This window comes from Mus caroli, unplaced genomic scaffold (assembly GCF_978045245.1).
Source record: "Mus caroli unplaced genomic scaffold, Mus_caroli_1 scaffold_1, whole genome shotgun sequence".
Taxonomy (NCBI): Eukaryota; Metazoa; Chordata; class Mammalia; order Rodentia; family Muridae; genus Mus; species Mus caroli.
The window spans coordinates 123,041,824-123,069,481 of NW_028227256.1; the positions used below are offsets into that span (position 1 = coordinate 123,041,824).

Sequence of the window (27,658 nt, forward strand, 5' to 3'; positions counted from 1 at the left end):
AGTAGCTATGGAAACTATCTTTCAGAAGCCAATTGGTCCCCATTCCCTGCAAAACACACAAAATGAAACTATTTCTTACCCTGCTCATCGAGGCCAGGGTTGAAAGCTTCATTTTTCAACCCTGTCCACTTATCTACGTCCTCTCCAGCCTGAGCTTGGGTATTTTATGAGCTGAACCTATGCTGTTTGATGGATGCTTGGATTTAAATAAGGACAAACTTAAAGCCATTTCTAAATTAGGCTGCAAAGAGTGGCGATATCTAGATGACATAAACATTTGTGAGCTCTGATTCTCATGCTCCAAGAAATACAAAATCTGCCTCCTAAGATCTCTCTCTTTCTCTCTCTCTCTCTCTCTCTCTCTCTCTCTCTCTCTCTCTCTCTCTCTCTCACCACAGACAGGCACTTGCACTTGAACCCCCTTCAATGTCCTGTCACTGACCCACGCATTTATTTTTTTTCTTACTGTCAACATACTCTGCAGCCAAGGTGCTATGATCCACAGTCCAGAGCTGCTTTTGATTTAAGATTTGTCTTTTGTGGGCTGCAGATATGGTTCAGTTGGTGGAATGCTCGCCTTGTGTGCATGAAGTCTTAAGTTCCAACCCTAGCACGGCATAAGCCTGGCATGGTCATTCACACCCAAAATCCCACTGCAAAGCAGATAGAGGAAGGAAGATCTGACATTTAATTTACTCTTGGCTCCACAGTTTAGGCGATCATGAGATATAGGAGACCCTCTCTCAGAAAGTCAAAAATTAATTATTGATTGATCTATTGATTTGAGACTCTCTCAACAGGAAAATGGTTGATAAACTGAAAAAGAAAAATACTGACAGAATCAAGCATGAGCTGGACCTAGGCCCCTGTACATATGTAGCAGATGTGCAGCTTTGTCTTCATGCACGTCCACCGAAAACTGGAGCAGGGGCTGTCCCTGACTTTGTTATCTGCCTATGGATCCTGTTCCCCTAACTGGGTTGCCTTGTCTGGCCTCAGTGGGAAAGGCCAGTGTGCATAGTCCTGCAGTGACTTGATGAGCCAGGGCTAGTTGGTACACAGGTGGGGGTGGGGCTTCCCCTCTACAGAAGAGGAAGGGAGGGGGGAGAGGGGAGGGGCTCTATGATGGGGACAGGGAAGAGAGGGGGCCTGTGATGGGGATTTAAAATAAATATAGATGGAAAGATAGGTAGATAGGTAGGTAGATAGATAGATAGATAGATAGACAAAAACATCAAGTGGAACTAGGGTTTCTTTTGTTGTGTACTTTCATCACTGTCTATTCAATATCTGGCTGTTCCCTGAAGTCTCATTCTAGATGCTTTTGTGAGGTAAATTTCTGAGGTCTTTAAAGTTGTGTCATTACCAATATTATCAATATTTAGCTTTCTCTTTGATCCATAACTGAATAGAGATACCATTCTTAAGAGATGTCATTCCCCACTCCAAAGGTAACTTAATTTACCTTGATGGTCTTGCTGCCCCATTCACAGTACAACCAAACCACTGCACCATCCACACTATAATCAAACCATGGTACCATACATACGTCAAACAAACCACTGCACTATCCATACTACAACCAAACCACTGCACCATCCACACTACAAACAAACCACTGCACCATCCACACTGCACACAAACTACAGCACCATCCACAATGCAACCAAACCACTGCACCATCCACACTGCAACCAAACCACTGCACCATCCACACTACAACCAAACCACTACACCATCCACATTATACCCAAACTACAGCACCATCCACAATGCAACCAAACCACTGCACCATCCACACTACAACCAAACCACTACACCATCCACACTACAACCAAACCACTGCACCATCCACACTGCACCCAAATGATGGCACCATACATACTGCAACCAAACCATGGCCCCATCCTCTTCACATCATCTTTTATCAGACTGAAAATCCACATTGTCAGAAGACCATGATTGCAGCCAGCATTCCCTATTCCCCACTAGTTAATTTCCTTTTCCCCTTTATCTTGACTCCCTTCAGTCTCATAAAAGTTATTGACAGTGTACTGTTTATAGTGTGTTACTTTACACACAGTTGGCTTGACACTCAAAATATTAAAATCCACGACACCCAAGGCAATCTTAAAGAAGATTGACAGAAGTTACAGGACTCAGACTTGGGGATGATTAGAGATACAGAAGTAAGACATTATGTTGAGCCTGAAATAAATAATGCACAGGGAACAAAAGGAAGATCTAGATAACAGTTACACATTATGTTACAAAATTGATGGGGCAAGAGATGTGCTTCAGTGGTTACAAGGGTATCTGCTCTTCCAGAGGACCTGGGCTCAGTTCCCAACACCCACATCAGGCAACTGACAACCACTTATAGCTCTAGCTCCCAGGGACCTGACTCCCTCTAGCCTAAATGTCCAACTGCATTCACACACACATACTCACATACAAACATAATACTTCTTATATCTTTAATATCAAGAAGGAAAATATTTGCAAGATTATGGCTACCTTTGGGGAAAAATAATTCTCAATTCTGAACTGATGGTACTAGCCAAAAATGTATACCTAAGAGGCCACAGATATAAATATGAAAAATCAGAAAAATTACTATTAAAAATACATAGATAAAAACCTGTATTTGGATGACTTTTGGATAATCAAATGCTGCTTAAGGAAGTTGGAGCAAATCAGAAGCATGACATGATAAAGCTGATGATTATTTTTCTTCACATGAAGAGCTTCTCACATCAAATATGCATTCCAAAAAAGTTAAAAGGAAAACTACATGATGATAAATTCATTTTCAGTTTCTATACTCAGTTAAGGATTTGAAAATGTGAAATGTCTGTTGGCAAGAACATGAAACATATAGGAGTTTCATACTCTGCTGGTGGAGTGGAAATGGGTATAGTACCTGGGTATGCAGTGAGACAGCATTAACCACAGCTGGACAGCTGTGTAGTCAAAAAGCAAAACTCCTTCAGGAGAGCTGGGAAAGTAGCTCAGTTACTAAGGTACTTGCCACACAAGGACTAAGAACCTGTGTGAGAAACCAGGACAATGGTGTGTGTTTATGGGCCCAGCTCTGAGGAGGTGGATACAGGTGGAGCCCCTGGGGCTTGCCCGAATGATGATATGTATGCTAGCCTTTTGTGCTCCACATGCATACATGCCTACACAAATACATGCACACACATGAATATGCACTGGCAGACACAAGTATATAAGAATGTTTATACCAACAAGCTTCAGATATCAAAGCCCCAGATAAGGAAATTTTGTGTGCCCACCTTATATAAAATGATGTGGTGTTCGCCATTACTGAATCAGTTCACAAATACTTATATTAATATAAACGAACAGCACAACCCTAACATAAAAATGCAGGAAAGCAAACATAAGGACAGAATGCTCCTTTGTATAAAACTCAATGTGAGAGAAACCATGTTTTGGTAAGAAAAATCAGCAGAGTATTTGCAGGTGACTGAGACAGAAACAGGAAGCATTCATTTCTGGGTTCTTTCTCTTTATCCCAGAGCTGATCGGATGGCTTTGGGCTTTGTGACAAATCAAGGAAACATTGCTTGTGTTCCAATCTGCATGTCTGTTCCACTCTGACAAAGGGTTGTTGTTTTTTTTTTTTAATGGCAGGCATATGTGCATACCTATACACACAATTACAAGTAAAATAAATCCTTAAGTTAAAAAAAAGGGCAGGTACCTTTCCTACTTAAAATGAAAATCTGATATAAATTCAAAGCATAGATATCTCTGTATACAAATTCATATAAAGTTATATATTATATGTAATTGTAAAGTCACACAACTGGGAAAGCATGAGGATGAACAGAAAATGCATCCAGACTAGTTCCTATCAGCAGTTTAGCCAGTTCTGATACAAGGCTAATATTTGCAAAATGACAGAAATATTTGTAATCATACAAAAATATTGCAACATCTCTCCAGGATTTCTTGTCATATAAAAAAAGGGAAGAACTAAGATTTAATTTGAGAGAAACAAAGGTGGGGGAGGTAGACAATGCCAGCAGACACTAAGTAGTTACAATGCAGGAACAGTCAGCTCTGCAATGTTTCCACAGCTGTGCAGCAGAGATGGAGACAATGGCGGTCTGGGTCTGGAGTTATCAAGACAGGTCTCATGGAAGAGGCGAGACTGAGGACAGAATGGAGCCAGGAGTGGTGTGGTATGGAAATTCAGTCCCTCAGGAGAAAGCCCTGGTGATGAGCAGGCGAGGCAGAACTAGGTGATAGAACGAGACAACAACAGGCAAGACTACAATGTCCTGAGGAAGAGGATAAAGGAAAGTTCCTGGGGAGAGAGACTGTTTGAAAACCAAGCTGTCTGCTCGTGGAAGAGCAATCACAGGCTCTCCTCAGACATTTACAAAGCTAGGTTGCGAATGTGTGTATTCCTTCAACAGCTTCTATTGTACTGGGTGGCAATCTTCTTCAAACTTCTAGTTCTAGTACATTAGTAAGGAATAAAACAAGTTTCCTGGGCTGCATCGAGGCCCTATGTCTTAGTTTTATTTCCTGTTTATACTGCCTCTTTTTATGTCAACATGACATAAGCTAGAGTAATCAGTGAGAAGACAGCCTCAGTGGGGGTAAAATACAACTATAAAATCCAGCTGTTTGGCATTTTCTTAATTAGTGATCAATAAAGGAGGGCCCACCTCATGGTGAGCTGTGCCATCTTTGGGCTGGTGGTCCTGGCTTCTATATGAAGCAGGTTGATTAAGCCATAAGGAGCAAGCCCTAGGCAACAGTCCTCCGTGGCCTCTGCATCAGATCCCTATGCCAGGTCCCTGCCCTGTTTGAGTTCCCACCTTGACTGCCCTTGGCGATGGACTGCCACCTGGAAGTATAAGCTGAAATAAACCCTTTCTTCCTCAAGTTGCTTTTGGGCACAATGTTTCATGACAGCAATAGAAACTCTAACAAAAATACGACTTCTGTGGTAAAATACCCCAGCTAAAGTTTTGCTCACAGTCTCATCATTTCAGAAAATCAACCTAGAAGGAACCTGCAGCCACTGATCACAACCCATCCGTGGAGAGCAGAGAACAGTGAACTGATGCATACATATTAGTGCTCAGCTTTTCCTTCAGTCATGGACCTCAAACCCCAAACTAGGCTGACTATATCTAGGGTGAATCTCCTACCTCAATTAACCCAATTAAGAAAAATCAACCCTAAGGATGCCTATAGGCCAACCAATCTAGATATTTCTTCATTGAGAAGCTACTTCTAGATAATTATGGATTGTGTCAACTTGACAATTAAAACCAAACATCATAATCCATTGAGGGTAAAATGGGTTAGACCAGAAACACCTGAGAGCACTGGAGATCTTACCAAGGAAATAAGAGATCCTGCAGCCAAGGGCTGGGGGCTGGGGGCTGGGGGCTGGGGCAATGCATGGAACCTTGGATTCTGTGTCCTGTGGGTATCTGAACAAGCACAGGACCAAAATACAAAATGCAGTCTTTTTTAAACTTATTACATATAGTAGTTAAATACACTAACCGTTTAACTTGCAAATGTTGTACTATGGCTTGTTCATATCCACCCAGTAGCACACTATGTCTTCCTGTCTCATTCTCGATTCCTTTCCTCTTCCAAAGAGTCCCTCTTCTACCTGCTTTCATGCCTTTATCCTAATTGTGGTTCAGTTTTGCTTGGCTTTGGTTTCTTGGTGACTCAATGATTTTACTTAGTGTTATTGACTAACTCTTGGGGGTGAGAGATTATTTACAGAACTCTGGACAACTTACCAGTGGCTATGCCACTAGAGAAAACGCCTCTCTCTCCCCCTCTAGCAACCATTATCTCTATCCAGATCCTTAGAGGTGGTCACAGCTTCACGAGCCCTTCCTCTACTAGATATTCAATATTACAATTCATAAACCACAGAGAACTCCTCAGTGAGTCACCCCCCTCTTCCAATGGTAACATGTTGACAGGCCTAACTAGTCTCATGCAGTAATCACAACCATGGGGGAGTGGGGGGGGTGTTGAAGGGTGCCACCATCATGTCATGCCTGAAAGACAGTGTTCCATAGATCCAATCCTTCCTTAAAATGCCTTTCTTTTTACAGAATTAAAGGAGGAGGGGATTTAGGAGAGAAGAGTGAGCAGCGAGACAGTGCCGAGTCTGCCTCCAGGAGGCATGCAGGCCTTCCACAGAATGAAACCTTAGGGCTTTTACTCCTCCCTTGATCTCTATTTTTAAAAAGTTCTTCCTTCCAGTGATAGCCTCAAATGAGACTGTGATTTTTATCATTTTCTCTAAGTCTGATTTCTCCTGCTTGATTTAGTGTCCAAATTTTGACATTTTTCCAAATGAAATCATACATAGCCCACATACTATTTATAATTATGTGTATTTTAAAATTGTGCTCTATGAATGAGCACTTAATGCGTTTAGCTATGTTTAAGGAGGAACAAAAAATACAATTTGAAACAGGACTATAGGTTGTTTACTTTTAAATTGTCCTATCAAGGATGCTAGGGAGATGTCTCTATGAGTAAATAGGCTTGCCACCATGCCTAAACACCGAAGTCCAGGACTCATGTTATAGGAGCACTGACTCTTTCAAATTGTCCTCTGGCCTGCATAACACACAAAAACAGACAGACAGACAGACACACAGACACAAGCACAAACAAGAGAAAGAAAGAAAGAAAGAAAGAAAGAAAGAAAGAAAGAAAGAAAGAAAGAAAGAAAAGAAAGGGAGAGAGAGAGAGAGAGAGCGCAATATTAACTGTCTGGCTTCTAGCAGAATGAATTGGACAGTGAGATGAAAGAACTGCCTGTTAAGAAGTAAAAGGAGTCAGATTTTTTTCATGTTCTTCCTCAAATATGGGTATTAAAAATAAACCAATGAAGATGTACAAAAATGAAGGCCAGAACCTTGGAGAAATGGGAAGAGGGACACTGGTTTGGATGTGAAATGTCCCCTTCACTTGTTTGAACACTTGGTCCTCAGCTGGAGGCGCTGTTGGAGAGGTGGTGACTTCTGGAGAAAGTAAGGCAATGGGGATTGACATTATTTATAGCCCAACCCTTCCTCTTGTTGACTCTCTGCTTCCTGACCGTGGATGTGATATGACAAGCTGCCTCCTACTCCTGCACCATGCCTTTCCCAGCTGCCACCATACCTCCCAGTCTTGACAAACACCATCCTCAAAGCAGGAGCCAAAGCAAACCCTGCATCCTTTCGGTTGCTTCTTGTGAAGTCTTTTGCCAGAGCAATGAGCAGGGCTACTATGACAGCATTGATGAAAATAGTATTACACTCAGCGCTAAGTTTTAGAACTGCAGAGCATGGTGGGATTGGGGTACAGGCACCTCTTACAACCTGATGAGGAGCTGAAGAGTCTGAAGGTTCCCAACCAATTAACCCCAAGGAGACAGGAGCAGGACTACCTTGACTGGATCAGCACATGCTCCATCCATGCCCATACACTGAAACATCATACTGTACCCCACGTGCATGTACAAGCATTCATTACAAGTCAATTAAACATCTGAGGAGACAGAAATGCTTAACTATCCCTACTTGGCCATTACCCACTGTATATGCAGTGGACCGCCCTGGACCTCCTATACTTATATAAAAGTTTTTTTTTGTTGTTGTTTTTTATAAACGAATCAATTATCTTAATGGTTGCCAGGGACCTGCATAATTTTCACTACACAAACCTTGCTCTAGTAAGACTAATGGCTTTTTTATGACCAGCCTCTTAATGATGCTGATAGAAAAGATGAAAAATGGTGAAAATATAGTTATTACACACAACAATTTTATTCCATGTTAACGCTTTACTCCCTTAAAATTTGTGAGATTTGATTTTATTTATCGATTGATTTTTTTTATTTCCGAACCCCATCAAATTGTACATCTTGCAACAAACATCACATAAGAAATTTCTGCCCATGTACAAACATCATCTTAAATAACAACAACAATAATAATAATAACAACAACAACAACAATAACTTCCAGGGACTCAAAAGTCTCATGTGGTAACAAGCATTCAAGTGGGCACAGTTCTAAGTGGTTAAAGATGCACTGGCGTTTTCTTGAAAGGAATCCATCCAAAGAATAGGCCAAAGCTGCTATCCATTTGGACACCTGTGACGTCCCACACCCTCTTTTAACCCTGACAGTTTCTTTTGTTCGTATCACAGGGTGGGGGAGAGGATGTGTGTAGCATGCACACATGTTTCCTAAGGCCAAAAGAAGACACTGGAGCCTTGCTCTGTCACTCCACACCTTGTTCCCTTGAGACAGGGTCTCTCACTGAACCTAGAGCTGGGGTTCTAACCAGCAAGCCTCAGCTGTGTGTCTGTCTCTGCCCTTGACCATGCTGAGTTCAGAGCATAACCACATAGATCTTTGTTACATAGTTTCTGGAGATTTGAACTTACATCGTCATGCTCTCACTCTAAGTTTTTAAAACTGCTGAGCCATCTCTCCAGTCACCACAGCAACCATTTCTGCTGCAGCTCTTTAGGTTTATCTCCACATACTTGTCCCAGAATTTCTCTGAAATACTTTCAAATACATCTTCCTCTGTGAGGAAACAGGAAATGGGTATTTTTAAACCCTGTCAAGGAATGTGTGGTCTGTCTGCCAATAAGGGTCACATGTTAATTGCTTACTAATAGGCAGATCACATTATTGATGAAGTGTTGAAGACAGCTGAGGAATTCATCCTAAAAAGCTCTCTGTGTATTATGTCGATGCAACTGTTGCTGACCAGGAAGAAAACGGACTCTTTGGGGAGAGGAAGCCACAAGGATCTAAGCCAAAGTGTAGCTGCGATCCTATGAACCAGTCACAAACCATCCTTCGGTTCAATGCTCTGTTGACCAAGTGTCTCTTCTCACTATTTCTTCCTCAAATTACACCTAGTTGCACAGGGTGATGCACGCCCCACCCCTTGATGAATGAGACCCAGAAAGGAGAGAGGAAGACCTACATCCAATCACATACCCTGGCAACCCGAAATGAGCAGACCTAAAGTGTCTGGGACATCAACCATGTTCACTCCCTTCTGCTCTATGAAGCAAGTCATCTCTCCCATTCTCCATAATTTTGTAACCTCAACACCCTCCCCCTCAGACAGTCTCTTCTCATCAAAAGGCATCCTACATAGTGGCATGGGGTGAAGAAATAGCTCAAGGACAAGGACCTAGTTGATCTTTAGAACCCAAGTAAGCAAGCCAGGCAAGGTGGTACACACTTGTGATCCCAGAAGTGGGGAAGCTGAAGCAGGGGCTTATCTATGGCTCATTGACATGGTCAGCCTATAATACCTAGCCAGGGAGAGATGTCATCTCAAAAAGCAGAGATGGTCAGCAACTAAGGATACATAGTTGAGGCTGCCATTTGACCTCCAAACAACATGCATACATGGTCATATACACATGTGCACCTACACACAAACACATCAGGAGATCAGCAGAGAGGGGAGAACCTCTGCTACTGGAAGGAACACAAGACTGGAGACAGGTATTATGGTCTCCAGCCCAAATTTCAACACTATTGTCCCATGTGTCCTTCTTAAACCTATTTGAACTTCTTGGGCCTTTGTTTCTCAATGTCTAAAATGGGAGAACAAGGCCAAAGATCCTAATGAGCCACTGCTGCTTGGCATATCTTCTGGTCACAGTTGGGAGATCCACAGGCTCATAGCAATGAGCTTTAGCCCCGATCTAGCTCAACTGCACACTGAACACAGATTCTTCTCTACTTCCAATCAGGTGATCACCAGAGCCAGCCCTGACCCTCAGCAGTTGCTACCTGTTCCTTCTTAATGTCCAGCTCACAGTTTCTCTGGCCTGCAAGACACAGTCCTCCCCTCAATGCTAAGTCTGAGGTTGGCAGTGGTCTTTGAGTGCATGGTCTCCCTCCTCCCCCCATCTCTCTCCTTCCCTTTTCCCTCCACCATCTTACCTCACCTCCTTAGACTCTTATCTGCTCTTTTCCTCTCTGCTCTTTCCCTCTCCTCCCCTCCCTTTGTCCCCCCTCTCCTTTTCCTCCCGCTCTTTCCCTCTTGCCGCTCCCCACTCTTCTTGCCACCCTCCCCTCCTGCTCTCTCTCATCTTGAACTCTCTACTCCACATCTTATTCTGTTTCCCTTTTTCCTCTCTCCTTGTCTTTCTCCCTCTCCCCCTCTTTTTCTTTCCATCCTTCCTTCCCCTTTCTCTTTCTTCTCTCTCTCTCCCTTCCCCCCCCCCCATTTTTTCCTCTCCTTTTCTTCCTCCTCTCCTTGGAATGCATTTGTCACAAGACTGTGATTCAGCTTTCAAGGGCTCACCTCAACTAATCCACATTCACATATTATCCTCCACGTTCCTATATTACCCTCTATGATTTATTCTCATTAATTAAAACAAAGTGTCAGAATGCTTCCTCCCTTCTCCTGCACCCCACATGCCTATATCCTAATCCCCTGCAACTATGAGTTTGCAATCTCACATACCAAGAAAGACTTGGAAAACATAATGAAGAATCTCAAGAGAGAGCTTCTTATGGGTTACCTGGGTTGACTTGATGTCATCATCAGGGTCTTTAAGGGGACTCAGATGAGTTCCAGCCACTGAAGTTGTTCAGACAGAGGCATAGGTCAGAGGGACATTAATGCTGGAAGAGCCACACAACAAGGCACTGGCGCAGTCTATTAACTGTGGGGAAATCTCCTGTGTCCCTGAAGCTTTCAGAAAGAATGTGGCCCTGCCCACAGCTTTATGCGTGACCTTCTGATTTCTAGAAGTGCGATAATGCTGATGTGTTGCTCAGAGGCACAGAGTTTGTAACCAATTGCTAGACCCTGCACTGGAAGCCTGCATGTCCTCACAGAGAGCTCTGAACACTCCCCTCCCCCATGCAGCCTCCATCCCAGCCTTGCTTCCTCCATCTCTCTCCAGTCTACCCTAGCAAAACTTTAGGGAGGATTCACTCACTTACTTGCTCTACAGTCAGTTAACAATCAGGACCAGCTGGACACTGTCTCCATGGGCTCAGTCCTATAGGCGACATCTACTTTACACTTCCCTCCAAACATTTCGAAGGAGGGTAAGAAAGGTTGTGAGAGACAGCACTTGGGAAGGACTGCGAAACAGTGTCTTCTGCAAATGATATCACATTGCACATGCAGACTCACATAGGCTGTTGTTGGCCTACACAAGAACTGCACAAGATTCAACATACATGCTGGTACAGTGGAACATGGACGAGCTCATAAGACCCCACTCCTACGTCAGTTGATATTGACAGCTGAGGGCTCCTGGGAAAGGGAAGGGAAGGGAAGCAAGAATTCAGTTTTCTTCCAGATGTAGCTCCTGGTAGGTCAACCATATTCCAGTGGATGGCCCAAGACTCAGGTGCATACCAGCCACATTAATTAGACTTAATAGGCTTTTAAAAAAAAAAAAAAAGGCAGTATGTTGGTAGAGAAGTATAGGGCATGGGTCTTGTTGAAAGGAGGGACTATATATAAATGTGTATATATATATATATATATATATACATATATATAATCAAAACTACATACATAATTCTCTGTGTGTATACAATATATATTACACACACAGAGAGAAAGAGAGAGAGAGAGAATATCTAACCATCTAACCATAGAGCAGCACTTCAAGGGAGGGAATGAAAGCAGAAAAATATTTCATGAAAACACAAGAGGCAGTCAGTCACCCAGAGACAGCTGCCAGGACCTGAGCATAGCAGGGCCTTGACCTAGGACAGAAGCAGCTGGCCAAAAGCCCAGAAGCAGGCAGGAACAGGCGAGGCAGGGTAGCCACATCACAGTGACCACTCGATGGGTCTCTGGATGGCTGAACCCTGCGCTTTACTTATCCCTGGCACCCACCATGCCAACAACCCAGGCACAGACACCACTTCAGGCATGTGAGAAACTGTGCCAGGCACGCCTGCCGAAACATGAAGGGGCAGCTGAGGACGAGGCCACAGGCTCCTTGGGCACCAAGGACAGCTGGCTCTGCTGGGCACTTCGTCAGTGGAAAAGCACTGAATTGGAAACACATCCTCTCACATGGACTTTTACAAGCCCGATGGCAAGCATCTGCTCCTAGTCCCCGTCAAACAGGGGGATAGAAAACTGACATTGTATGTGGTCTCTAACACTTATTTGTGTGTTTGTGTGTACACGTGAGTGCAAGGACAAGTGTTTATGTGTGGAAGTCAGAGGTCAACTTCAGGATTTGATACATACTGATATATACATACATACAGACATGCATGCATACATACACACATTAATACATACATACATATATTCATACACACACACACACACATATATATATATATATACATATATACACACACACACACACATACATACATACATACATAAGGAAATAGGAAGAGTCGGAGGACAGAGCTATTGTGTGTGTGTATACAAGTGTGAGTGAGTGAGCACACACCTATATATGCATATTTAGACAGGGGGTCTCTGTCAGATATCTTAATTAACTGCCCTCCACCATGTTTGTTTGTTTGTTTGTTTGTTTGTTTTCTGAGATGGTGTCTTTCAGTGAGCCTGAAGCTAAAGCACATTTTTTAGGCTAGAATGAATGACCAGTCAGCAAGAGACCTCTGCCTCTCTCCCCCACAGCCCCATGGTTACAGGAATGTGCTACTTTACCTGGGCACTGAGTATCTGAACTTATGTCCTCAGGTTTGCCCACCGAGCCATCTCCCCAGCTCTGAAAGGTGTGTGCTTAACCTACCCTTTTCAGAGGCCATTGCTTTTTCATACAATAAAGACCAGGCATGCTACACATGTGTATTTTGGTTGCATAAACAATAAACTGCACTTTCTGTGTTTGAATGGTTTTCTCGTATCCAGATTAAAGGATCAGCAAGCCACATAATGTCTAACCATAATCCAGTACAATGTTTTATTTAGGAAGAAGATATTTCATGGGCCCTGGGGTTAGAGAGTTGGCTCAGTGTGGGAAACTAATGGTGTGCAAGTACCATGGGACCTGAGAGTGAATCCCGACCCTGTATGTACAAAGCCAGGTGTGAGTACTTTCACTGCTGGGATCCCAGTGATGTGCAGGGTAGAGACAGGAGGATTAATCCTAGGGTTTGCCAGACAACAGCCTATCCTCAGATTCAGTAAGACGGTTGGAATGTGATGGAGCAGACCACCTGATGTTCTCCTCTGCTTTCACACACACACACATGGCCATGTATGCCCACCACTTTCATCTGTGCTAATGTGACCATGCCAGTGAGCAGCGCAGGAAGGAGAGATGCTGCACTTCCATTTTCAGGGACCTCTTTCTGTCACCACCAAGCCGTCACCACAGCAAGGACACTGACAAGCCACATGCCTGCCCCTCGCCCTCATTCCTACAGAAGCAGGGCCACCTCTGCAGCTCAGGAACTGTCGGACCACAGGGGTTTTGCAGGGAACATTTCTCCTGGGAGTCGTCTCCCTTGGCCTTTAGTGACATGTTTCTTCTGCCCTGTCACCAATTTAGGCCAAAAATGAAACACATTTTCCTACCCCTCTGTGGATGTGAGTTCATTCCTCTCACTTTCCAAGGGCGGAGCAAACAATCTCAGAAGCTGCCTCTCCCTGCCAGCTCCAAACAGGCAAAGAACCCTAGTAACCTCGTGTACAGCGTCTACAAATAGAAATTCTTGTCTTACCTGTTGCCTGTGGAAGTCAGTGTCTAGAACCATCTGCGGAAACAGCCATTTACCAAAGCATGCCTCCAGCTCACCTCATATTATCATTGAATGGGTAGAGGAATCAGGTTGGGTCTCCTTAAGATGATTCTCACTGCATGGGGGCGAGTGTGACTCACAGACTAGGCTAGATGCCTTCATAACTATTAACAGCTCTCTTATCAAGCAACAGGTCCAGAGTTTCTGAGCCAAGACGCCAAGCTTGCCAAAGCCGTCTCTCTCTGAACTGAGTGTCCCACTTCCCACTAGGTACCCAGGCAATCCATCTCCAACTTTCCCATTTTATTGATAACAACACAAAGTATACCGCGAAAGCTCAGCACTTCTCACAACATGATCTGGGTTGTACTGGGGCCAATAGCATGTTTGCTAAGAAATAGACGGAAGGTGGAGAATGAACACATCTCTAGGCTGGGCGATTACTCTGGGTTTGATTACCTGTAGCACAAGAGTGAGGACCTGAATTCAGAGCCCCAGGAGCCATAGAGTACAGTAAGTCTTTGACATGTGTTCCTCTTCCTCCTCTTCTTCCTCTTTTTCCTTCTTCTCTTGTTCTTTTCCCACTTTCACGTGTGTATGCATGTTTTCATTTGTGTGGGCATATGAAATGGGATATAGATGTATCTGGAGATTCAGGCTTGATGTCAGGAATCAGCATCAATCACTCTTCCACTGTATTTCCTGAGGCAGGCTCTCTCAATCAAACCCAGAGTTCTCTGATGCAGCTATGCTTGCTATCCAGTTCGCTCTAAGGACCCCTGATCTTCACCTTCCTTCCAAGGCTGTCACACCCCCTGGTATTTTTTACATGGAATCTGGCAATCTGAACTCCTTGTGTGGCAAGCACGCCAACCACTGAGGCATCTCCCAAGCTCCCGAACTGAAGCCTTGTGCTGATGTAATGACTCTGTCCCCTCTCCTTACGTGCAAGTGACCCTGGAGTGAATGTCTCCTCCTCCTTACCTCCCATCAGCCCCACACTCAAGACTTGGTATAATTGATTATGTCCTTTTCCCTCCTAAACTGTAAGCTTTCAGAGTACATTTGTATCTGGAAATAGTTTATCTGTGGATACACGTTCGGCTGAGTGCTATGTACAAGTGTGTCTACAGACACATGCATGCAAGTAGAGACCAATGGCCAGCATTGGGCACTGTCCTTTAGTTGACTTCCACTGTGTTGATTTTATTTTTGCTATTTTAAAACTTTTATTTTAATTCCATACATGCATACAGTGTATCTTGACCATCTGCATTCTCCTTATCCCCACTTCAACTCCTACTGGATCCCTTCTTCTCACGTACTGCTCCAGGTATGAATATTAGGAGTATGGCCAACCGCTTTCTGCTCAGATATAATATTCAGGGCCACTGTTGTGATCTAAGGAAGAATAGCCCCCATAAGCTCATATATTTGATGGCTTAGTGTTTGGGGAGAATAGCATTATTTGAGAAGGATTAGAAGGCATGACTTTGTTAAGAGAAAGTATGTCACTGGAGGTCGGCTTTGGACTATACACAGTCTCATTCTCTCTGCTTACAGATCAGAATGTAGCTCTCAGGAACTTCTCAGGCACACTCCTGCCTGCCGCCATGCTCCCCACCATGATGGTAATGGTGTCAGACTTTGAAACTGTAAGCAAGCCTCCAATAAATAATGTATCTTATAAGAGTTGCCTTGGTCATGGTGTTCCTTCACAGCAATAGAACAGTGACTAAGGCAGTCACTCCACAGGAAAAAAAAAAAAAAAAACCCTTGTGTGGTACTCTCTAAACCTGGCCAAGAACCCACGGCTCAGAGCTCACGGGTCCTAGAGGAGACGCTATTACTATTACTTTTGTAAAGTATAACATAGTATCACGCTATCTTCTACACACTTACCTCTGTCCACCAATTAGAGAGCTCTCGGTCCCTACCAAAGGAGCTCCTACTTTACTCTAATTCACTTCCCAGCCCCCAAGTCACACAGCATCCAACTGCCCCTAAGCCCAGCTGCAGGAGAGCTGATGCTCACTTCTGGCTTCTAGAGGTGCACACACACACACACACACACATACAATGCCTTACTTATAATGGTGATCTCCATAGGGTGATGGAGGAGGTTCATCAACAGTTATTACATGAAAAGGGTCATCTGATCTAGTACCAAGAGATGTAGAGACAGCAACTATCGGGGCTGGCGAGATGGCTCAGGGGGTAAGAGCACTGACTGCTCTTCTGAAGGTCCTGAGTTCAAATCCCAGCAACCACATGGTGGCTCACAACCACCCATAATGAGATCTGACGCCCTCTTCCGGTGTGTCTGAAGACAGCTACAGTGTACTTACTTATAATAATAAATAAATCTTTTTTTTTTTAAAAAAAGAGAGCAACTATAAAATTCATTAAAAGGCAGTATCAGTTGATTTTCTTACATGTTAGTAACTAGTTTAAGTTCTTAGATCATATAATTTCTTTTTTTCTCTCTTATTTTTCTCTTGAAAACTTGTAAAAGAGCATGAGCGTTTTCCTATTTTACAGAGGCGGTCTTGCTCACATTACGTTCATGGTGAGTGGTGGACGCAGTGTAGCTTGGTTAGCGGTGTGTTTGCCGCACACGCATGAAGCCCTGGGTTCTATTCTCAGCGCCAGACATGGTGTTGCAATCTGAAATACTAGCACTGGAGAGACGGGGGAGGGGACCCAAAGCCCAACATCATCCTCCACGACAAAGCCAGGTCAGGGCCAGCCTATGCTACTGGAGACACTGCTGCAAAAATAAAAAAACAACAGCCCAAATCAGTCTCAGTGTATCTAACCCTCCGCACACCAGACAACCCTCAGCAAGAACCTAAGACACCCGAAATTGCTCTGAATAAAACTTTACAGGGTAATATACAAGATGAGCTCGAGATCCAAAATACCAACTGAAATTTGTGACTTTTTAGCTGGCATTCTAGGAATTACTTTTGGAGAAAAGATGCAAGGGATGTTCACAGAACATGATAGAAGGGCTGGACTCTCTAGTCAAGGAGCCGGGGTTAAAAAGACAAACTATAGTGTGGCTTTCTGTCCACCCTCCCTGTATCATCATAAACGAACACAAGACGCCACGGAAGACATGCCCTGGTTTCAGAGTGAATGGCCAACTTGACAGAACCCTTGTTTGTCTTCATCAGGGCTCAGGGAGGCCCACACTCCTGCTGTGTCCAAGTAGAGGAAATTACCCTATGCCTGCCTGCAGTAAAGAGACATCACAAGCCTGAGGATATTCCAGAACGCTTTGTAGCTGAAGAGCGCTCCAACACTGCCCACTGGCTTTGCCAATTTTGAGAGTCTCCCTGCAACCCCAGCTAACACTTCCATCTAAATTTGAATCCTAGGTCAAGGAGAGCCCAGAGCCCCCAGGAAGTCTTATCCAGCAAGAACTAGAACTTCCTGGGCCACGAGAGCACAGGACGGAGTTTCCTCTCAGATGCGCACGTGGTTCCTGCCCTTTTGCTTCTTTGCTCAAGTTGGAGTCAGTCTGAAGTGAGCTTGGGAGCTGTTTTTCCTGTGTTTATTCTATGCATTAAAGCCACATCAGCTGCCCATTCAATTTCCATTGCTCCCTTTCTCTTTGGCTAAGCAGGATCGGCAGGCATTACTGGGCCTTTCTGAGGAATCCTTACTATTTAAAATTCCTGCTGCTGGGATTAAAGGGATAATGCCCAAGGAAGCCCTTTGTAAACTGTAAAGTCCTAATCAAATGGATGGTGCCAATATGATACTCACCATCAGAGCATACACAGCTTTACGGGAAACTTTCAAGTCATTTGGAACCCCTCTCTGCTTCCTGCCCACCCAAAGGGCCCACACTGATGCCAAGGTTTGGGAATCCCCTCCAGGAAGTTTTGTTTAATACAAGTACATGAATGATTCAAAAATAGCACACGGGTTTCCAAAGCAATGCTCATGCAGGAGAAATAAAATAAAATAAAATAAATAAAAGCTGAGTCTGATGGTTTAGATAATGAATATTCTGCCAAGCATAGTGGGGAATTAGAAAGAAGTGAAGAACAAAACATTCTTGTAAAGATAGTTTCAGTGGCAAGAATGAAACCCTCCTTTGCACACACTTTGGGGAGGAGGAGGACAGTCTGGTCAGGGATTTATATAGGTCCAGAAAACCTGTTTTGGCTCTGCCAGCCTGGAGAAGCAGGCTGCCACCCGGAGGGGAGCTGGGGTTTGGCTTTAGAATGAAAGTCACAAACTGTCGCATTAAAAGTAGAGGTGGTTTCCTTTCTTTTCTAAGGATATTCCCTGGGAGAAAGGAATATCCAACTCAGAGTCTTAAGAGGAAAGACTTGCAGAGTGGGAAAGAGAATGGACAAAATGGGGGAGGGGGGCAGATGAGCAAAGCCCTGCTGTGGAGGAGGACCTGAGTCTGAAACCTCAAAGCATCCCGTAACCTTGGTGACAGTGAATGGGAGGCTGAGACCAGCAGGCTGAGCATACACAGCAAGATGCTCATGCACACCTGTCATCCTGCACAGAGACACCAAGAAGAAGCTAAGAAGAGGTTGTGCCTAGAAAAATCACTTCTAGAAGATGACTGTGTAAACACTTCCAAGAACAGCGCTGGAAACTACTACAAGGGGAATCTCTTTTAGAAATAGGTTTAGGAGGGAGGAGAATAAAAATCAAAGTAGCTAGCAACAGGCCACGGATGGGGGCCTGGCTCATTTGAGCCAAATGGGCAAAAGCCACAAGGATGAAAAGAAGTGTCAGGTGCTTGTCTGGTGTGTTTAAGGAGCATATCCTAACAGGCCCTTTCCTCGGAGGATTGGGGTGGGGATGGGCGACGGTGTGGGGGGTTGGGGTCTGCCTCCCAGGCAGTGTGCAGCTCAGCTTCACTCCAAAATAATATCATATTTCTGCCCATCAATCAGAATTAAGAGGCTTAGGAGGCATACAGGACAGTTGCTGGTAGCAACAGGGCACATACTCCAATTCAGCTGGGGCGGAGCCTGCACTGGGGTGGGGGCACGTGAAGGAGTGAGAAAAAGGCCCCTAGCCTGACATACCAGGTCTGGGACCTGGGGCTTATGAACAAGAGGACAGGAAACAGTTCCATCTGAAGCCCCTCACAGGATTCTGGGGCCAGGTTTTTTTGGGGTGGTCCAGGATGCTGACCTTAAAGCCCAGTTCTATACTAGGACACAGACTTTCAAGGAGAGGAAACCATCAATGCATTATCTTAGGAGGAAGGAGGGCCGAATCCAGAAAGATAATCGACTGAAGGAGCACAGTGATGCCCAGTGCCAGAAGCAGTGGGCTCCCCACAAGCTTCAAATGTTTTACTATCTGATCACTATAATGGAAAATAAGCATCGCTGAAGTGTGAGACCTTGGATGTTTTGGGGTACCATGCTACTTAAGAGCCACATCCTCCTCTTCCCTTACCATTAAAAAAAAGAAAAAAAAAGTCATCTATAGGAAGCGAGCCTGTGTGCACAGGAACATTGAGCACGTGTGTGTGTGTGTGTGTGTGTGTGTGTGTTTCCATGAGCGCTTCCAGCACAAAGCGAGGTCCCACAGGTGGAAAGGGGTGTGTGTGATGCTTGGCTTGAGCAGCTTCGGAATATAGTGAATGCTAAATCCCTGTATAATCTGCCTCGATTGTCCTGGCGCTGAGTTTCTGAGCAAAAAGGATTCAACCCAGAGCCACCTCCCAGACATTCTACCACACCCCTGTGGCTTTGGGATTCTATAAGGAATTCAGCGAGGGCAACCGTGTCATCAGGGACAGGGGGCAGAGGTAGACCAAAAAGGATGAAACGCTTAAAAGCAACCAGATCAGCAGGCACAAGGGGATACCCAGGGGATGAAAAATAGGAAATAGCTCTGGGGACAAGCCTGGGAGGGTGCAGGGAGCTGGCGTCCTCTTACCTGGCCTGCGGGGGAGCATTTTGCAGAGGGCCCAGGTCGTAGTGGGGGCTGCCCGCCTTGGAGGGCAGACCCTGCAATGCCGTCACTTGGGGGGCAGCAAGGAGCTGGCCTCAGAGCCCACAGTTGACAAACTTGCCATGTCAAGCCTGTCGGCGCGCGCGCGTGCTCCGCAGCCCGGGCACCTAGGCTTTTGTTGTGTCGCACGCCTCCTGTCCCCAGCTCTCGTCTGCCTCCCGGTGTCCCAGTGCAATCTGGGCCACAGGACCTTTCTCCCCCCGCTCCGCCTGGGGACAGCAGTGCCACTTCCCTGGGAATCTCCAGCTAAAAAGATGCCCCCAAGCCGGTGGTAAGGCAGGCGCGGCAGCAGCAGCAGGCGCGCACTCCTATGGGTCCGCTCTGGCCCTTGGGTTCCCACCCCCACCCTCTCCCTCCCTGCCCCGCCCCCCACTCAGAAGCTGCTCAGAATCCACCCTGTCAAATCCAGCCCATCTGCTACTATCACAATCAGTTTCAACCCAATGGTTCCGCCAATCTCTGCCTGGAGTTGGAGTTGGGGACCCTCCTTGGGAGGGGTAAAGAAGGGATGCAGTGGAGAGGGGGAGATGGGGACTCTGAATGCCCAGAGAGGAGGCTTGAAGCTTTGACTGTCTGCCCCAAAGCAAGGAATGGAAAGGAAAAGTGGATTCCAGGAGAAACCTTACTTTCACTTCCCAGTTTCCAGTAAAAGAAAGAAAGAGAGAGAGAGAGAGAGAGAGAGAGAGAGAGAGAGAGAGAGAGAGAGAGAGAGAGAGAGAGAGAGAGAAGAGACAGAGAGAGAAAGAAGAGACAGAGAGAGAAAGAAGAGACAGAGAGATATCCATTATTCCAACAGGCCCCTAGCTCCCTCCATGCCCCTACCCCTAACCCTGCCTGAGTGGAACAAATTTTGCTAATGAGCTAAACAAACAGGTTCCTTAACCTTATGATGGAGCTGACCCAGAGGCTGCCACAGCTATCCAAAGATTTGTCAACAGGCAAGGAAGAGCTGAAACTGCAGGGGGAAGGGGGAGGGGATAGGGGGTTTTCGGAGAGGAAACCAGGAGAGAGGATAACATTTGAAATGTAAATAAAGAAAATATCTAATAAAAATTTTCAAAAAAAAAAAAAAAAAAAAAGAGCTGGAACTGACAGCCCCGTGTGTGTCTGGAGTCAGAAGTTGTCCCCAAGTCCATTTGGAAACAATGAGTGCACCCGAGGAAGGGCTGGGTGAAACTGGCAAAGACACCCACCTTTTGCCTTCTGCTGGCATTTCTGGAACGAAAGAGAAATCCACTTGTGGCAAGAAAATGTTGGACTCAGTTGAGACTCTTTTTTTTTTTTTTTCTTAAAAGAATTCTCATAAATTCCCGTTTTCTCATGAAAACGTTCCTTTCCAGGAAATGTTGTTTTATTAGCAAATAACGACTTCTAAGATGAGGATTTCACAAACCTAATAGTTTCTTCTTTGGGAGAAATGAGGTATTCTTTCCAATAATGTCCTTTGATTTATTTCTATAGAATACGTTAGCATAAGTGCATAAATTCGTGCTGGATGATAGACATGTGGATTACCTCAAGAGCTATTTTTTTTCTTTTAAGTCTAATAAAAAATAATAGTATTCCCAGAGACACATGAAAAAGTCGTGAAGCATGAAAGAATATAAACAGAGGGATTATACCTCATTTTGTATATTTATTTCAAGTTCTGGGAAACATTCAATTACCTGGAATGACCACATTTGTTGAAGAAGTAACTTGATAGAGAAGTCACCAGCAGAAAAGTTGAAAAGAAAGAAAAATTAAGCCATTTATTCAAAAATGTAAAAAAACGGCTAGGAAAAAGTAAATATACCTAACTTTGAAAATTAAATCGTGTTTTAAATTATAATCTAGGTCATTCTCTTGCTTAATACTGTACTGGAAAAATGCATACAAACTCCATTATGCACCCATCTACTCATCTGGTCAGAGGCTGTGTCTTCTGCTCAGTTTATTATAGCCTCATGGTGCCTGCTTTCGTGCCAGGTAACTCTGTGAATATTGAAGGCTCCAAGTCGTGATTCTCAAGTTAGTATTCAAAATAGCAAACATAGTTTCAGAGCAAGGTGGGTTCCCACTTACAGTAGATACTGTAAGTGATGGGCAAGACTGGTGCCCTATTAAGAAAGTTTTCCTAATATTTGCTACTTTTGAATCTTTGTGCATGTGTTTGTGTGTATATGATATACATATGCATATATGTGTGAGAGTGCATCTGCTGTGGAGTGTGTATAGGTCAGAGGACAAACTCAGGTATCAATTCTTGCCTTCCATCTGGTCTGAGACAGGGTCTTTGCTATTCATTACTATGCACACCAGGCTAGCTGGCCTTCGTGTTTTCAGAGGCTCTCCTGTATCTGTCTCCTATCTGATGGGACTTCAGACATGTACCTGGATTACAGCTGTGCACACATATGCATGCACACACTGGTCTTGTGTAGCTTTCATTCTGGAGAGTAGGGTGTTCACAAGGACAGAATAGAGGAACTTAGTTTCTGCCAGAAGGTAAAGGATAACTGCAGAATAAGAAAAGTAGGGTGAGCTGACACAGCTTGCAGAGAGTGGGCAGCAGAGGATGAGCTAATGCTGAGCTGTGGTTAATGAGGGAGTTTCCACCTGCGTTGATGGCTTATTGGGAACAGCTTAGAAACATCATCACCCTGTGCCTTCAGTGAAATTACCGATCCCAAATCGATACATGCAAAAGCCACTAAATAAAACACGGATGGGTGTGCACTGTTCAAAAAGCAACTCCACCATCAGCACCTCGCTGCATTTGTAAATCGCAAGGAAAATAATTACACCAGACAAGGGAGGAGTGGGGCATGAGAAGTACAGAGCAGATACTTTTCTAATGATTGGGAGGAAGCCCATGTTTTAGCACCAGCAAGATGGGTGAGTGGGTAAAGGCGCTTGCTACCAAAACTGAAGGCCTGCATTTTTTTTTTTTTTTTTTACAGAGAAGAAAGCACATGGAGAAGCAGATGAAAGACAGTAGACAGGAAGCAGAGGCACGAACAGGGCTAAGAACAGCCCAGCACGTGTCCACTCAATGTGTGCAGGTAACAAACACAGATGCAGCTCAGAAGATTGAAGGATGTGGTATAACCAAGTGCAAGCAGAGAAAGTGGGTCCTTCCTGAAAAATAAACATCTAAGAAGTCCGTCTGGGGGAAAGTTAGCAAAATTTAAATAAGGCTAAGGTCATATGACATGAGGAAGTTTTTTGTTTTATTAGGAAATAAAAAATATTGTGATTATCAATTAAATGGCCCTTATCTTCCAAGGATACGTTAGACTATTTATTTAGGACAAATGTGTAATGGTGTCTACTACTCATTTCTGGAAAAACTTATTTAAAACAAAAAAGTTTTCTTTTGAAATTTTTGATAGCACATGATATCCAACCCATGTGTACCACACACCCCAACTGAATCATGCAATTCTCTGCAAAAATTTTATAAGTACATGTTAGATGATTGCTGATTTTAAATTGTGGGAGAACTGGGTTCTGTAACTATGGTCTTCGAAGTTTTCTGTACATTTGAGAATGATCTCAATAAAAAATACACCAATAAAAAAAGAATCAATAACTACTTATAAGGGAATGTTTTAAACATGATGTCTTTAAATACTAATTTTTGAATGGAACTACAATCGAACTGGAGAAAATTTAATAATTTCAATGTATATTCTAGAAATCAAACTGAAAATTAATGCTTAAAGCTCATGAAAGATTTCTAAAAGGTACACTTTAAAGACAGAAAAAAAAAGAGAACTCAGTCTAATAAGGGAGAACGTACGGCACTGATTCCGGATCGATCAAACACATCTAGTTAAATAAATTTTACTAAGTGAAATCAATATGCAAGGAATAAAAGAAGACAACAAAATTAAGGCCGTAACGGGGTTTGAAAAATATCAAGACTACTTCACAATGAACAACCTCCTGACAATAAATGTAAAAACAGGCAGTGAGCGTCACCCTAAAATGAAAATGTGATTTGAGCCATATGACCACGGAATCTTAAAGAATTAAAGATTCAAATGCTGCGTTGAAAGCACTGCTCCTGGCAAAGCATATCCCACATGTCCAGTACCTAAGGAGGCCAGAAGAGGGCGTGGATGCCCTGGAACTGGACTCAGAGACAGTTGTGAGCCACCGTGTGGATGCTGAGAATCAAATCTGTATCCTCAGCAAGAGAAGCCAGTGCTCTTACCCACAGCAATCATCTCCCACCCCTACCCTTAACTCTTCCACTAATCAAGTATAAATAACCATTTAAGTCTATATTTAAGAGAGAGAATTAAGCCGGGCGTGGTGGCGCACGCCTTTAATCCCAGCACTCGGGAGGCAGAGGCAGGCGGATTTCTGAGTTCGAGGCCAGCTTGGTCTACAAAGTGAGTTCCAGGACAGCCAGAGCTACACAGAGAAACCCTGTCTCGAAAAACCACAAAAAAAAAAAAAAAGAGAGAGAATTATAAAGTGATATTCATGCGACTATAAGATCAGAACAGGGTAACTGGCTTTCAACAACACTGTAGTCCATTTAGGAGTGTAAGTTTTGTTCCTGTGAATGAATTCATTGGTATAACAGGCAATATTAATAAGCCAAATGAAAAAAATGAATGATTCTCTGCATAGGTATATGAAATGTTGAAGAATATTTAACATTCAAATAAAAATACAAGAGGAAGGAAGTTAGCATATTGTTCTTTAATGTGGTACACACACACATACACTCGCACACACACACTCATACCTCACTGAAACAGGGACACACTTGACACATTCGACTCAATCATAGATAAGTCCAGTGCTCTCTTAAACTCCACAACCATGGAATATTTGATTAGAACCAGCCAGTGGGTTGTACTAGACAAAAGCATAAGAATGGAAGAACTATGAAAACCCTTCTCAGAGGAGGTAGTAGCATGCCTAGGAAAATGACAGAAATCAGTAAAATTAATTCAATGAAATTCAGAGTCTTGAATTTAAACTCTGGAAGTCGTCAAGCACTCTTACTAGTGCCAATGGAAATGGTCTTGAGGTTTGCACTTAACAAACATTTGCATTATCAACAAAGAACAAGAGATATCGAGGGAAAACTGTAAGCAGAAATCCAGAAAAGCTGGAAGACAAACTTCAAATCCCTGCTGGTCAAATGGAGCTGTGTGCTGCTGCCATGCAGAGTGGCCCAACACTTGTGATGTGCCTTCCAAGTCACTATGGAAAATCAACCCAGTTACAACAGAAGCAATAGAGAGGCAGGGCCAGTGGGAAAGGACACTCGCTGCCAAGTCTGGCACACACCTGGAATACTGGCACTGGGAGGCAGGGAGGGAAGAATCCTGAAGCCCTCTTGCCAACCTTACTGAAATGGTGAATGCCAGTTCAGTGAGAGACTGAAAATATTAAGGTGGAAAGAAATAGAAAACACCAAAGTCAACCTTTGGCTCCACACACTCATGTGCAGGTGCGTGCACCCCTTCATATACACACACTTATTACAACAGAAAGAGAGGGAAAGAGGGTGAGGGGGAGAGGGAGGGAGAGAGGGAGAGAGGAGAAAGGGAGGGAGAAAGAGAGAGGGAGAGAGGGGAGAGAGGAGAAGAAGAAGAAGAAGAAGAAGAAGAAGAAGAAGAAGAAGAAGAAGAAGAAGAAGAAGAAGAAGAAGAAGAAGAAGAAGAAGCATCTTCATTGATAATCTATTGAGAAGTGATTTGTTTGGGAGACTGGAAAGATGACTCAGTAGGGCTAAGCATTTGCTGCTCTTCCAGAGGACCTGAGTTCAGTTCCCAGCACTTGTATCAGATGGCTTATAAGTACCTGTAACTCTAGTTTGAGGACATCCAATGCCCTCTTCTGATCTCCATGGGTACTGGCCTCACAAACACATGCACATACAAAGACATTCATGAGTAAACATGATTGAAAATAAGATATATCTTTTTTAAAAGTTATTCTTTTCTTTTCAATGACACGTTAGAAACAAAGGCATGCATGAAAGTATCAGCTGGATGTTAACATCTTTTGGTTTTTCAAAAAGTTCTACCAAGTGACTCCTGAGTCACTTACCAAATTAGAAAAGATATTCTCAAAATATCGACAAAACTCTGAAACAGGAACCAAGGTATCTAGCTACAGCTATAACAAAAAATAAAAATCCTTGTATAAATAGGATAAGAAGGCCAATAAATATAGCTAAGTAGGTAAAGGAGCTTGCTACCAAGAACGGTGACCTGTGCTCAATTCCCAGGGCCCAGCAGGTGAAGGAGATTCCCAAAAGGAATCCTCTAACTTCTGCACATGTGCCATGGCATGCACATGCTAATATAGATGCATGCAAAATAGGTAAGTAAATAAATGATAAGTGCAAAAAAAAATAAAGTAAGAAACAAATTTTCATAGGTCACTGGAGACTTTTTAAAACAATTCAGAAAATATTAGGTCTGGACTCAGAATGGTATTTTAACCCACCCTGTTGCTGAAACACTAATATTCAGACAGAATAAACTTACCCTTGCTCTCGAGAAATTCCCTTTTGTTTTGATTTTACAGCTCGTCTATAGATATTAGACCGTAAAGGGCCAGCCACTATGCAATCTTTGCCAGGCAGCTTCTATTCTGCCCTAACCCCGGGGACAGTGAGCAGTCATTTACAGATACTGTGGATGAAAACTCTCTTCTACAGCGAGTGCCACACAGCTTATTAATTAGGATATCTCAAATGTGGCTGTCTAATGCAGTATTTTGTGGTCCTTGCTATCTTTTTGTTTCTGCACAGCTAGTCCTTCATAAGGAAATTTGATTTTGTAGGTAACTTGGAGTCTATAGCTACAGCTGTGACTCAAACCTTCTGCCTTCAGCAGAGCTGAAAGCAAGGTTCCACTCACCCTGCACATACTACAGCCATGGTCGGCCCGGCAGACCATAGGTTTATACTGTTATTGTTTTAAAAGAAATTAGAAACACAATGCAATTAATTAGTGTTCTTCCCATGCCTTTGGTTACAAAATAAAAACATTCCTAGCCTACCATCATTTTGTTCTTTCTTTCTTTTCTTTTTTCTTTTTCTTTTTTTTTCTTTTTTATTTGTTTTTTATTTTTGTTTTGTTTTGCTTTGCTTTTTTCAAGACCAATTTCTTTGCGCAGTGTTCAGTTCAGGCTGTTCTGGAACTTGCCCTGTATACTAGGCTGGCCTTGAACTCAGAGATCCACCTGCTTCTGCCTCCCCAGTGCTGGGATTAAAGGTGTGTGCCACCACCACATGGCTTCATTCCATTCTCGATTCTTTTAAATTATTTTTACGTGATGAGTGTTTTGCCTGAACGCACACACACACACACAGACACACACACACACACACACCATGCACATTCCTGGTGCTCAAGGAGTCAGAAGAGAGCATAGAATCCCTTAGTACTTGAGTTATGGATGACTGTGAGCCACCACATGGGATGCTGAGGACAAACCAAGTAAAACTTCTCTTAACTCTTAACCACTGGTCCAACTCTCTGGCCCTGTTATTAATTCTTAAATGTAATATGTTTATTAATATTATTTTAGCCATCATTTGTGTGTGCTGGGTGTGTGTGTTCACATGGTGGAGAGGATAGATGTGCATCCATGTATAGGTCAGATATTAATGTGGAATGTTTTCTTCACCCTATTTTTTGAGATTGAGTATCTCATTGAACCTGTAGCTCACCAAGAAGGTTAGACTAACTGGCCAATGACCGCACGGATCCTCCTGTTTCTGCCTCCCAGCGCTAGGATGGGAGCAGCCAGCAGCCTGGCTTCCATGCATGGGTTCTGGAAGGTCCCAAGTCTTCAGAGTTGCACAGCCAAGCACTTGATTGGCATATGCCAAGCCTAACCATCATCCATCTATTAATCAAATAGCACAT

At 43.6% G+C, this 27,658-nt stretch overlaps 1 protein-coding gene across 9 annotated transcripts in view; it reads right to left on the bottom strand.

Moving 5' to 3' along the window:
* The window catches only part of Nckap5 (NCK associated protein 5), an 896,002-nt gene that overhangs the window by 557,110 nt on the left and 311,234 nt on the right, over positions 1 to 27,658 (bottom strand). The window contains exon 1 of one of the 9 annotated variants that reach the window (XM_085840675.1): positions 19,692 to 20,068. The exons of 7 other annotated variants lie outside the window; for them this stretch is intronic. The gene's annotated coding sequence lies outside the window, so the exon portion shown is untranslated. Of the gene's footprint in view, positions 1 to 13,742; positions 14,936 to 19,691; positions 20,069 to 27,658 lie in introns of those variants that run through there. One more of the 9 variants, XM_085840670.1, reaches the window with a different exon arrangement.